Genomic DNA, 14,832 nt, shown 5'->3' on the forward strand with positions numbered 1-14,832 from the left:
GAGAGAGAGAGAGAGGAGTAAAACATCCTTGAGAACAATATTTAATATGAAAAAAAGTCCTAAATTTCTAAACTAGTGTTTAAAAAGCGTATTCATAATATCATTTTGCCGTGTCATAACCAATATACCAATAAACTGTTTAAAGTAAGTTGGACAACAATGTAGAAGCTCCATACAATAGTCTAATGATGGAGAATCAGTTTTCATTATTTCGACAAGCATTCCTCGAGAAAATATCTTCCTTTGAATAGACAACTCTAGAAAATCATCGTCTAGAATTAAACGTTTTTTCATAAGAACTAGATTCCTCAGGATTGGATCTTTCTCGAATCTATCCATTTTTTTAGTCCTAACTCGCTCACGATCAACTTTAGACTAACCAGAATTTCTTTTTTCTACTCTAGGAAATATACGCAAGTCTACTATACAAAAAAAAAACCATTGATTTAAAAACATTTTTATTGAACATAATTACAATAAAAATAATCACTGATGCATTTTGTTCTCATTAATATATTTCTATAGGACATCTAATGCTGACCGAAGTTTATTTATATGGAGAATATTTACTTTTCCCGCAAAACACAGCTGCTCCTCCTGCTTAAATTTGATTAATGATATCACGTATCTCGCATATATAGTGTCCCATTCAAGACATAGTCTACAGCCAGCAGTTATTTCCACAGCCACATTGGGTACTCGTATATCGTTGCTGCTGCTACTGTCGGTTCCATCAATAATCTCCAATAGTGTAAATGCACCACTCATTTTTTTTTCTACACAAATATACTTGCAAATAAAAACTATTCAATTTTAATTCAAATCTATTAATAATATTAATTGTAAAGAAAACTATTCCTTTTATTCAAATCCTAATCACCAATCAAGTTATACTCGTTCCTTTTGGCAAAGGTGTAATGACCTGTAGAATAGGACTACCAGAAAAACCTGTTTGGTACGGGGGCGTCCTCAAATTCAATAGATGGTAAAAAAAAACAACATGTATATACCTTGAACTAGAAATTGCGTAAATCTCTTTGAAAGGGTGTAATGCCCCTGTAGAATAGAATTACCTACCAGAAAAACCGGAAGGAACGTAAAGGCCGCGAATTCATTATTAGCATTCTACTAATGTTGCTTCTTACTTTCATTTGAAAAAACTTGTTTTTTTTTAAATTTAATTTCTGATCGTTTTTTAAATAATGCTTGGAAATCCGGCGCCCCCTTCATAGAAATGTCCCTTACCCCAAAAATACATCCTCCATGGAAATATTCTCCCAAGTAACTCCCTCCTCCAGCCCCCCCCCCCTCCAGAAAAAAATCCTTCCTGAAAATGTCTGTATACTTCCCAATAACCAATACAATATGCAAGCAATGGGCAAAGTTCATAACTTGCAGCCCTTCCCCTGGGGACTGTAGGGTATTAAGACATCTTCAAAGACATAGTTATTAGATTTTCGACTATGCTGAACAAAAAAGCTATCTAAAAATTTTGATTGGGTGACTTTGGGAAAAAATGAGCGTGGGAGGGGGCCTAGTTGCCCTCCATTTTTTTTGGTCACTTAAAAAGGGCACTAGAACTTTTAATTTCCGTTCCATTGAGCCCTCCCACAATATTCTAGGACCACTGGGTCGATACAATCACCCCAGGGAAAAAAAAAAATAAATAAACACGCATCCATGATCTTTCTTCTGGCAAGAAGTGGAAAAGTCCACATTTTTGTAGATAGGAGCTTGAAACCTCTACGGTAGGGTTCTCTGATACGCTGAAGGTGATAGTTGGATTTTCATTAAGGTTCTATAACTTTTAGGGGGTCTTTTCCCCTTTTTTCGAAAATAAGCCAAATTTTCTCAGGCGTGTAACTTTTGATGGGTAAGATTAAACTTGATGAAACTTATATATTTGAAATCACAATTAAAATCTGATTCTTTTGATGTATCTATTGGTATCAAAATTCCGTTTTTTAGACTTTCGGTTACCATTAAGCCGGGTCGCTCCTTACTTACAGGTCGTTACCACGAACTGTTTGATAAAATTGGGCTTTTCGTCATAAAACTGTTATTGAATGTCTGATTGGATTGAACATCTCTGATTTAATGTAACTCATTACTTTTCTTTAAAAAACTTGTTCTTTTAGTTAACAAAATTCGAAAGAAGCATACAGTCGAATGTAAAAACCTAGAGCCGGTATGATTGGATGGAAAACTTCTTAGACTTAAAAAGATTCAGCAGACGAGAAAAACAGCTTTTCAATTTTTTTTAGAAAACATAAAAAGAAGAGAAATCTTCCGGTAGTTCGAAGGATCGATCTTACTACCTCCCATATGGAAAACGATTATCCGCGTAGACTTGAAGACTGTGAATTTCCTGTGCTCAAGAGCCCTGTTCATTCATTTCGCTAGAGGAGTCGGTATATCTGGGAGAATATATTTAAAATTCTAGCGGGAATTAACTGTGAAACTAGTGAAGAAACATCTGACTTAATCTCTGCCTCAGCCACAAAAAACGTATTAGTCCTAAATGCCTAACAAAATCATGTTAACATCTCGACTGGAAAACTGAAACAAAAAACAGCATCAAGACTATCGAGAGTCTGAACCTTGATCGTCCTAGAGCCTAAAACCCCTTGGAAAAGCATGAAAAGGTAAATTAGTCTTCACTTTTCTTCAGGCTCATTATGGAACTTAGAGCTCATAGGACATCTTGTCTTTTTGGGATTGCTTTTTTATTTTTTTTTAAATTGTACAGCCTCATTCCGAATTGTATTTCATCGTATTTACACATTCGGCAAGTCGGCTACTGATATAATTCCTTACCAATATCATTAATCATAACAAGAAATGAAAGTGGTCCAACGAAGTCTCCTTGAGGAATTCCACACTAAATAGGGAGGGGGTTAGAGAAAATATTTTTGTATTTTACAACTTGAGATCTATTTGAAAGAAACGATATAACAATATTTACTAACAGAGGGTCGAGTTCAAAGTCAACCAGTAGTAAATGAATTAGGGTGGTATGGTCAACCAGGTCAAAAGATTTTTGGAAATCAACTAAGACAAGGTTTAGCCAAACATTTGGTTGCGCAAGGTTTCTTGCGATGGTATGTATTAAGTGCATAAGAAAATGAGCGGTGGAAGTTTTCCTTAAATTACCAAACTGTCGGACGTTAAAACGAGGACAAATTTTAACTTTAAGCCAGTAACAGAGGAAAGCTTCATAAGGTTAGGAAAAAGCTGAAGTGAGTGTAATGGAGCTTGTGTTGGCGAAAGTCAGACTGATGTATTTTTTTGGGACAGGTGTTATAAAACCTTGTTTCCAGCAACTTGGGAAATTACCGGATTTTGTCATGTGGTTGAAAATATTGGATAAAGGTTCAGCACTTTTGTCTGAAAAGGCTTTAATCAAGGCTTTAAGTCAATTGGGATGTCCAAGGGACAAGTGCTTGATTTTCTAAGCTTCAGGATTTTATTTATAACATCAGAGGGAGAAATTAGGGGGGGGGGGGGGTATTGGCAGGAATAGTTGGACTTGAGCCAGTGAAAGGGGGGAGACTGAACGAAGGAAGCAAGATACAAGTTCAAATCATTGGCAGTCTTATTAGGGGGTTCAGGGAGATGAAAATTAACTTCTGAAGGACTTTTTCCGCATATTTCTTTAATTTTTCTGTACCACTGCTTCAGGAACTTCCTTAGACTATTAGCCTCAGTAATACGACTTGCCTTGAAAAAATTAATTTTTTTTTCTTATAAGTTTTTTAAAAGTCTCAGTAACATGAGGCTTGTCTGTATAACACGTTTTAATTTTTTTTCTCAGGAAAACGGGATTCATAATTACTCCTCAATACATTTTGGAGGGACAAAGCCTTACAGTCAACGTCATTAGCTTGATAGACAGTGGACCAACTTTCAGTAGTAATCCAAGAGACAAAATTGAGTCCTGAGTCAATAAGATGTCTATAAACGGTTTCAGTAATAGAAAACGACTGTTTAACTTTAGCCAGCAGAGATAGGAGAAGGCCAAAGTGGTAACTACCCCCTACGGGGGGGGGGGCGATTGGAGACGGGTTTGTAAAACTTCGGAAGATTAGCGCAAATCAAATCAAGAGTAGTATTGCCTTTGGCAGTTGGGACCTTTACAATCTGTTTTAAATTAAAAGCATTACAGGTAGATTCAAGTTTAAATCATTTGCGTCGCCCATCAGGAAAATTCCTGCATTTGGGTATTTTGATAGTACAGTCCGCGGTTCCAGGCGTTTAGCCCCCCCCCCCCCGAAAATATCTTCGGTAATTTTTTAGTGGCCATACCTAGAAAGAATAGATATTTTCATTTTCCGTGGGGGGGGGGGGGTATTTACCGGAGGAGTAAAGTATTCAGACAGTTTGAAGCCAGAAAATATTTGTTTTATTCTAGGTATATAGCCACTAATAAATTACAGAAGAATAGCGAGGTATCTGGAAATTTTGTTAACTAAACACACACACAAAAAAAAAAATCCCAGTATAAAGTAAATGTAATCTTTCATTTAAGTGTTTTTTCCAAGTGTTGAGTGTTTTTTTTTTCAATGACCGTTTTTCCAAGAATTAATTACTATTATTAGGTGAAAGTAGTGTTTCATTTAAGTGTTTTATGATTATCGCTGATCAAAGTTTATGTTATTTGTGCCTTTCATTTATGTTATTTTACCATGTTCAAGGCCGTTTATTTGGCTTTAAAATACACTTCTCTACCTATCTATCTAATATGCAGAATACTTGTACCAAACACATTTTGGATGCAGACCCGCTATACTTTACCCCCCCCCTCTAATATAAAAATATATAGCACAGATTTATTACCAAAGTAATGAAAAAACGGATGAAAAAAAAGGTAAGTTCTAGAATTTTACACAGCATTAACTTGAGTGTGTGGCGCATTATATACAAATGCCAAAATTCCTTTCACCTAAGGAAGAAAAATAAGTAAAATTCTCAAATTTGGAAAGCCTTATTTTCCGTGGGGGGGGGGGGGTATTTTCCGCTGGAAGGGGATTTTCCGGGGGGTAATCACCGGGGGGGGGGGGGTAAACGCGCGGCAAGACTTTAGATTGAACACACACCCACATAATCTCATCAAAGGGAGCAATGCACGGGATTAAGATTTCACTTGGGTACAAGTCATTACAGACAAAAAACAGAATTCCGCCACCTTTCTTACCCAGAGAGTGGTTTTCTTGTCTGAGTTTAATAAACTGCGAAAAAATTATTAATTCTTAACATGTACAAATTTTGAGCTTGTACTTCAGTAATAGTAATTAAATCTGATCTATAAGTAGTATGCCTCGTCTGGATTTACGTACAGCACTAGGAATTCCCATACTATTTGCTTGCGCCTCTGCACCTTTTCAAAGAGAGTCAGAACTCCCTCACACAGTTTTTTTTTTTTTTAAGTTGGCAGGGTAGAATGTGGTCAAACATGTTTTGAGAGTACCCACGTGTGTGTCATTACACTTACACGTGAACATTCTAAAAAGCTGGCAAAGATTGCATTATTGTTGTCAATTGCATATGGAATTATACACATTGCAAAAAAAAAGCTGGCAAGGTATAATGTGGTCAAACATGTTTTGAGAGTATGATCATAATTACATAACTCAACCGAACCGGTTTTTGAGACAACACTCATTTTTTAGGAGCCAATCATAGACATTGGTGCTTGCTCAATATACGGTAAATCGAGTGGTGATTGGTTAAAAATAAAGGACTAGTTTTTTATTCATCCTTGAGATTTTTATATAAAATTTTCATACATTACGATTTAATTTTCATTATGTTTTGATATATTCTAGATAATACATCGATTATTATTAACTTTGAAACAATGGATCCGTCAATTTTCAATGTGAGTACAGCTTACTGAATTTCTTAATTTATTTCCAAATAAAAAAAAAATCACTTTACCACTTTAATCACATAAAAAAATGCTACACAAAAGCATTTTCAACTAGAAATAAGGAGCATGATTGAAAACTAAGGCGAATGGAAATTATCCCGTATATGAAGTTAGCTAACCCCTCCAAAATACCTTTACAGTTGTTTTCATGTAAAAATATTCTCCTCCTTTTCCATGGACAATTCCTTCCTCAAGACTATTCTTAATTTTTGATCGCGCTTTTCAGACATTTCTTGTTAAAACTTTATTTTCAACTAATTCATCCGGTAAGAGATCCTTCTGCCATCACCCCACCACTTCGAAGAAGTAAAGCTATTCATTATTACAATTCTTTTCTTGTCATCTACACCCCTCTTGGTATAAACTTCTTCGTATAGTATAACGTTAAACTATTTTAAATTGACAACACTGTCCAAACATCACTTGTGTATTATACAGTACACAATCAACCCATCTCCCCCAAAACACTTTTCAGCCATTTCTTGTTAAAATTTTTTATTTCAAGTCAATCCTTAATAGGATCAAATCTCAATTATCAAAAAATCTTTTTTCCGGTCTAAAACCACATGTGTTTATAATTACAGAGAGTCCCTTTTGAAGCCAGATTCCAATGTGCAATTGACAACAATAATGCAATCTTTGCCAGCTTTTTAGAATGTTCAAGTGTAAGTGTAATGACGCACACGTGGGTACTCTCAAAACATATTTGACCACATTATACCTTGCCAACTTTAATTTGTATTGTTGGAGGGGAGGAGGGCCTATGCCCCTGAAATTTGAATTTACTGGTAAAGTGATTTTTTTTTATTTGGAAATAAATTAAGAAATTCAGTAAGCTGTACTCACATTGAAAATTGACGGATCCATTGTTTCAAAGTTAATAATAATCGATGTATTATCTAGAATATATCAAAACATAATGAAAATTAAATCGTAATGTATGAACATTTTATACAAAAATCTCAAGGATGAATAAAAAAACTAGTCCTTTATTTTTAACCAATCACCACTCGAGTGACCGTATATTGAGCAAGCACCAATGTCTATGATTGGCTCCTAAAAATCGAGTGTTGTCTCAAAAACCGGTTCGGTTGAGTTATATAATTATGATCATACTCTCAAAACATGTTTGACCACATTATACCTTGCCAACTTTTTTTTGCAATGTGTATAATTCCATATGCAATTGACAACAATAATGCAATCTTTGCCAGCTTTTTAGAATGTTCACGTGTAAGTGTAATGACACACACGTGGGTACACTCAAAACATGTTTGACCACATTCTACCCTGCCAACTTAAAAAAAAAAAAAAAACTGTTTGAGGGAGTTCTGACTCTCTTTGAAAAGGTGCAGAGGCGCAAGCAAATAGTATGGGAATTCCTAGTGCTGTGCGTAAATCCAGACGAGGCATACTACTTCTATATATTATTAGAAAGGGTGTCTAATTCATTAAGTTTTTCAAAGTTAAGGCTCTCAGCGTTGCTCAACAGAAGTTTGGGGAATTGAAAACGACCTGTGAAGGTACCGTCGTACCTTCAAGCGGTTGGGTTTGGGATGAACTGGAGGAATAAAGAGAGATGAGGTTATTTATGCAGGGATATGGCATGAGTCCCCGTTGAGTGGGTTCACAAGGGGGCGGGGATGGATGGATGGGTAGGAAAAAGCCAGAAAGGAGGCGGAAGGATGGTTGGGAGGGTAGGTGGGCTTGGAAAAAAGAAGAAAAAGAAGGAAGGGGTATGGAAAGAAGAAGGCGGAGATATCCTTCGGATAGGTACTCGATTGGAAAGGACAGGATGGCTCGAGGGCTTTATTGTATGCGAGCGATGTTGTAAAAAATTATTATTAAAATTAGCCGAATTAAAGTGGCTTCTGGACAGCCCAGTTTTGCGAAACCTACTACGACCCTTAATGGGCAATTTAATATGAACTTTTGAACAGCCAATGGATGTTCCACTTGATTTTTTTTATACAAATATCAACGTGAGGGTATTTACACAGATTATTTGTACAACAGCTAAAAACATTTACAAATGTGTATAATTTACAAATTTACAATGTGTAGATATTTACAATTACTAGATTTACATCTACTGTCTAAAAAGCTAAAGCACACATTAGGTTGATTACACTTAAAATCACTAAGCTCATTTTTTTGAATATTTGATTGCATTTGGGTGAGAATTTCCGCTTGCTAGTTCGACATCCTTGTCAATTTTTAAAGATGGGTCATTATCACTGGATTTCAAGAATAAATTATCTTCAGTTAAAACAAGGTCAGTAGGATTAGTTTGCGTAACCTTTTTAATCCCTTGAGAAAATTTAGGACGAAGGAAGTTCACTAGCACTTGTTTGATTACATTTGGTGACGTTTTCAGGTTCAAAAAGTCTGCCAGTAGTTTTACGCAATTTTGATAAAGGCTATTTGGAGCAGAAGTATCACCTAAAAGAGGAACTCTGGGCGATGTAGGAGATTTTAATGCATGTATAGCATCAACAATTGCTAGCTCAAAACCGACTTTTAACATTTTGATTTAATTGTCCGTGAAAAGATCAATTTTCTGGCGCTCGTAAAGATCAGATAAGTTATCATAAAGAAATTCGAGATTAATAATCCGTTTCTTGAGATTGACGATTTCTGGGTCTTTTTTTAGGCAATCTTAACATGCATGGCACATGGGGCTCAAAGACACTAGCCGTTTTTGCATTGCGTGTCAATTCATCTTTACAGGAACAAGAGATATGTGAGGTAATTTGAGGTTGATGGTAGGTGGTTATTTTTGCAGAATCAATCGATCCAGGAGAACTATTGCCGTCATTACTCGAAACACAAGGTACAGTTGGGGGATTTATAATACCAATTGGAATGACCGCATCAAGTTGATTATCGTTGGAAAAAGTTGAGTTTTCTTCATTAGAAATAAGGTGGGATTTGACTGCCTCGATTGGTTGGACCACTTCAGGTTGATTATGGATGATATTAATTTCGTCATTTTCAGCCATTGACGACCGGCATTGTACGCATGACCAATTAGGGTTTTTAGGCCAACCACTTTTTGTGATGTCAGCACAAGCTAGGTGCAACCAAGCATTGTGCTTAGAACACTGGAATGACCCAGTTCCACATTTTCTGTAGCATTCGTTACAAGGATGAGACATTCTAGACTAAGGGACAAAAACGAAACATAGACCTTGAATTGGAAGCTATATCTTCAACTAAAACCTGGTTGCCTAAGCTAGGATTAGCACTGGTGCTTGCAAGAGAAAAGTTCACAAGGTTTATCTCGCGTCTTCATTTAAAAATCACAGGCGTCATTTATTTAAAAACAAGACGTCTTGATGGGTCAAGACTCAATATCTAGATAATGATTGAGGGGGGAATGCCCACCCCCTTCCGGCGCCCATGCCTGAATTGCTAAAATGTAATTTTCAAAATACATACCAGGGTTCTTATTAATTCCCATCCTCACAATTTCTCGAAATCGGATTTAAAAAGAAGAAAAGAATGAGGCTGGAAATAAGCCGGAAAAAGCGCAGAAAAAGACAAAACAGGAATCCTAAAAAACGGAGTAGAACAAAAAAAGGCTGTACTCATTTGTTGTTTATGAAAACAGAACAGGAAAAGATAATATGAAAAACAGAACACGATGACCAAAAAAGAGCAGTGCTCAAAAAAGGCGCCCCGGCATCCTTATCCCATGCCCCATGGCAATGTCCAAATTAAGAAGTTCGAAAGCCAAAGAAAAGAGAAATTCAAACTGTGACCAAATATCAGGAAAAACTGCAAAATTATAATTTTTTCCAGACAAGGTAACGATTTGTTTATTTGTTTCTTATAAAGAAATCAGAAAAACGAACTTAAATTAAATATAAACCTGTTTTTTAAAAATAAAACAGTGATAAAACTTAAAACGACCCAAAATTTACGTTATTAGAGCGGGGTTATCAAATCCTTGGTCCACTATTATGCTGGGATTTAAATTTACTGATAATCTCGTGAAGAATCGGATGAGGAATTAGAATCAATATTTTAATGTGGAAAAAGATTCTGTATTGTCCCAGTAAAATTGCACCCATTTGTATATTGACAGAAAAAAGATACTTGGACTTTCCAAATCAGTAAACAATTTTTGAACAAAAAGTTAATTTATTCGCTTTATAACCTGCCAATTCAAGTCTTTTACCAAACAAACCGGTCATAGGCAGTCAAAGCTTGCACAGTTGCTTCTTGTATCTCTCTACCATACCCCTTATATAGGCTTGTACCGAGATTGACTTTATTTGCGCAATGTTGATAGTAAATAGGATTTTGAGCACATACCAAATAAGTCTTCAATCTTCTCTGCAATTTTCAGCTTTCCCACAACTATTTCCTCCTAGAATTAGAAAAAAAAAATCAAAATCACAACTAGGCTAGCTAAATTAAAAATCAGCAATAATGTATGTGAATTGTATCATCATTTTATTCAATCATTCATCCTCTCGTCTTTGTTAAAAATTATAGGCAGCGGAATAGCGCTGCCTAAATAAAGAGCGAAATGGGCACAACGTGTTATTGTTGTTATTTTCTGTTACCAAGGCGCTTCTTATAGAAGAATTTTTCGTAGAAACTTCGGAAGGAGCTCATTCAATTGGAAATTGAAAGTTCTAGTGCCCTTTTAAGAGTTAAAACTGATGGGAAGGCCACCAGCCCCCTCCCACGCCCATCGATTCCCCAGATACATGCAATCAAAATGTTGAGATAGCCATTTTGTTCAGCAAAATTGAAAGGTCCTGTAACTATGTCTCTGGAAATGCCATCCCCCCGCAGCCCTCGGGCAAGGGCTTAAAGTTATGCAGTTCACCCATTGTATGGCCTACATATAGTATTTGTAATTTAGATTGGTGGGCGTGTTTAGTCATTAGTGTTCACAAAGACGAAGGACGTTCAGGTGAACCTTTCAGAGAATGTTGAAGGGATGGTTGATCTAAATCAAAACACATTATGTACATACAGGTTGTCAAAAGGGCGCACCTCAGGACTGAGTGTATTAATTTGAAACTTTCAGGAAATGATGAAGAGTATGAAGAATCGAACAGATAGGCAATATTCGCACGCTAATACTACTATTGTTACTACTACTATCAATACTGCCACTACAACTCCTGCTTCTGTAGCAACTACTACCAAGGCTGAGGATATGAGGTGATAATTTAAGGAAATATTGAGGGGAAACTTGAACTAAAATAAAACATTATGCGCATACAGATTGTCAAAAGGGCATATTAGCAATATCTTAAGAAGGGCTTAGCGTATCAAGCTGAAACTTTCAGGACATCATGAGGGGGATATTCAACTGACAAAAAGACAATATCTGCGTACTACTACTGCTATCAATACTACTGCTACTACTACTCTTAGTATTACCACCACTACTATGATACTAGCACTATAAATGCTAAGAGTATGAAGATGAAATTTGAGAGAATACTGAGGGAAAATTTGGACTAAATCAAAGCATACTATGCGCATGCATGTATCTTAGCAATGGATTAGGGTATTAAGTTGGAACATTAGGGAATGCTTAACTTTAGCCAGCAGAGATAGGAGAAGGCCAAAGTGGTAACTACCCCCTACGGGGGGGGGGTGAGATTGGAGACGGGTTTGTAAAACCTCAGAAGATTAGCGCAAATCAAATCAAGAGTAGTATTGCCTTTGGCAGTTGGGACCTTTACAATCTGTTTTAAATTAAAAGCATTACAGGTAGATTCAAGTTTAAATCATTTGCGTCGCCCATCAGGAAAATTCCTGCATTTGGGTATTTTGATAGTACAGTCAGCGGTTCCAGGCGTTTAGCCCCCCCCCCCCGAAAATATCTTCTGTAATTTTTTAGTGGCCATACCTAGAAAGAATATATAGTTTCATTTTCCGTGGGGGGGGGGTATTTACCGGAGGAGTAAAGTATTCAGACAGTTTGAAGCCAGAAAATATTTCTTTTATTCTAGGTATATAGCCACTAATAAATTACAGAAGAATAGCGAGGTATCTGGAAATTTTGTTAACTAAACACACACATACACACACACACACACACAAAAATCCCAGTATAAAGTAAATGTAATCTTTCATTTAAGTGTTTTTTCCAAGTGTTGAGTGTTTTTTTTTTCAATGACCGTTTTTCCAAGTATTAAGTACTATTATTAGGTTAAAGTAGTGTTTAATTTAAGTGTTTTATGATTATCACTGATCAAAGTTTATGTTATTTGTGCCTTTCATTTATGTTATTTTACCATGTTCAAGGCCGTTTATTTGGCTGTAAAATACACTTCTCTACCTATCTATCTAATATGCAGAATACTTGTACCAAACACATTTTGGATCCTGACCCGCTATACTTTATCCACCCCCCATAATATGAAAATCTATAGCCCAAATTTATTTCTAAAGTAACGAAGAAACAAACGTAAAAACTGGTGTGTTCTCGAATTTTACACAGCGTAAACTTGAGTCAGTGGCACATAATACACAATTACCAAAATTCCTCCCCCCTACGGAAACAAAAAAAAATTAAGTAAAATTCTCAAATTTGGAAAGCCTTATTTTCCGTGGAGGGGGGGGGGGGTATTTTCCACTGGAAGGGGATTTTCCGGGGGGTAATCACCGGGGGGGGGGGGGGTAAACGCGCGGCAAGACTTTAGATCGAACACACACCCACATAATCTCATCAAAGGGAGCAATACACGGGATTAAGATTTCACTTGGGTACAAGTCATTACAGACAAAAAACAGAATTCCGCCACCTTTCTTACCCAGAGAGTGGTTTTCTTGTCTGAGTTTAATAAACTGCGAAAAAATTATTAATTCTTAACATGTACAAATTTTTAGCTTGTACTTCAGTAATAGTAATTAAATCTGATCTATAAGTAGTATGCCTCGTCTGGATTTACGTACAGCACTAGGAATTCCCATACTATTTGCTTGCGCCTCTGCACCTTTTCAAAGAGAGTCAGCACTCCATCACAGTTTTTTTTTTTTTTTAAGTTTTCAAGGTATAATGTGGTCAAACATGTTTTGAGAGTACCCACGTGTGTGTCATTACACTTACACGTGAACATTCTAAAAAGCTGGCAAAGATTGCATTATTGTTGTCAATTCCATATTGAATTATACACATTGCAAAAAATAGCTGGCAAGGTATAATGTGGTCAAACATGTTTTGAGAGTATGATCATAATTATATAACTCAACCGAACCGGTTTTTGAGACAGCATTCATTTTTTATGAGCCAATCATAGACATTGGTGCTTGCTCAATATACGGTAATTCGAGTGGTGATTGGTTAAAAATAAAGGACTAGTTTTTTATTCATCCTTGAGATTTTTGTATAAAATGTTCATACATTACGATTTAATTTTCATTATGTTTTGATATATTCTAGATAATACATCGATTATTATTAACTTTGAAACAATGGATCCGTCAATTTTCAATGTGAGTACAGCTTACTGAATTTCTTAATTTATTTCCAAATAAAAAAAATCACTTTACCAGTAAATTCAAATTTCAGGGGCATAGGCCCTCCTCCCCTCCAACAATACAAACCCTAAAATAAGATTTTTTTTTTTTTAAGTTGGCAAGGTATAATGTGGTCAAACATGTTTTGAGAGTACCCACGTGTGTGTCATTACACTTACACGTGAACATTCTAAAAAGCTGGCAAAGATTGCATTATTGTTGTCAATTGCACATTGGAATCTGGGTTCAAAAGGGACTCTGTAATTATAAACACATGTGGTTTTAGACCGGAAAAAAGATTTTTTGATAATTGAGATTTGATCCTATTAAGGATTGACTTGAAATAGAAATTTTTACCAAGAAATGGCTGAAAAGTGTTTTGGGGGAGATGGGGTGATTGTGTACTGTATAATACACAAGTGATGTTTGGACAGTGTTGTCAATTTAAAATAGTTTAACGTTATACTATACGAAGAAGTTGATACTAAGAGGGGTGTAGATGACAAGAAAAGAATTGTAATAATGAATAGCTTTACTTCTTCGAAGTGTTCCATATAATACATAAGTGGTGGGGTGATGGCAGAAGGATCTCTTACAGGATGAATTAGTTGAAAATAAAGTTTTAACAAGAAATGTCTGAAAAGTGCGATCAGAAATTAAGAATTGTCTTGAGGGGGGAATTTTCCATGGAAAAGGAGAAGGATATTTTTACATGAAAACAACTTCAAAGGTATTTCGGAGGGGGTAGCTCACTTCATATACGGGATAATTTGCATTCGTCTTAGTTTTTAACGATGCTCCTTATTTCTAGTTGAAAATGCTTATTTTTTAATTTAATTGGGATGAAAATTCAAAGTCTAGCATAAAGAGCAAGGTATTTAGGAGGGGGCAGCTCACTTCATATACGGGATAATTTCCATTCGTCTTAGTTTCTAACAATGCTCCTTATTTCTAGTTGAAAATGCTTATTTTTTAATTTCATTGGGATGAAAAGTCAAATTCTATCATAAATAACAAGGTATTTCGGAGGGGCGAGCTCACTTTATATACGGGATAATTTCCATTCGTCTTAGTTTTTAACAATGCTCCTTTTTTCTAGTTGAAAATGCTTTTTTTTAATTTAATTGGACTGGAAATAAGAAGTCTAACATAAAGAAACAAGGTATTTCGGAGGGGGTAGCTCACTTCATATACGGGATAATTCCGATTCGTCTTAGTTTTTAACGATGCTCCTTATTTCTAGTTTAAAATTCTTATTTTTTTATTTAATTGGGATTAAAAGTCAAAGTCTAACATAAAGAACAAGGTTTTTCGGAGGGGGGAAGCTCACTTTATATTCGGGATAATTTGCATTCGCCTTAGTTTTTAACGATGCTCCTTATTTCTAGTTGAAAATGCTTTTTTATTAA

General features: G+C 35.8%; 1 protein-coding gene across 3 annotated transcripts in view; it reads right to left on the reverse strand.

The window, feature by feature from the left end:
* LOC148949388 (protein Tob1-like) overlaps nucleotides 1-14,832 on the reverse strand; it is a 183,392-nt gene that overhangs the window by 83,532 nt on the left and 85,028 nt on the right. For 2 of the 3 annotated variants that reach the window (XM_089093410.1, XM_089093411.1), the window contains one exon: nucleotides 10,250-10,304. The exons of the other annotated variant lie outside the window; for it this stretch is intronic. The gene's annotated coding sequence lies outside the window, so the exon portion shown is untranslated. The remainder of the gene's footprint in view (nucleotides 1-10,249; nucleotides 10,305-14,832) is intronic. 3 annotated transcript variants of the gene reach the window in all.

The sequence above is a fragment of the Artemia sp. Qi Xiang Cuo genome, chromosome 8 (assembly GCF_049724085.1).
Source record: "Artemia sp. Qi Xiang Cuo chromosome 8, ASM4972408v1, whole genome shotgun sequence".
Classification (NCBI taxonomy): Eukaryota; Metazoa; Arthropoda; class Branchiopoda; order Anostraca; family Artemiidae; genus Artemia; species Artemia sp. Qi Xiang Cuo.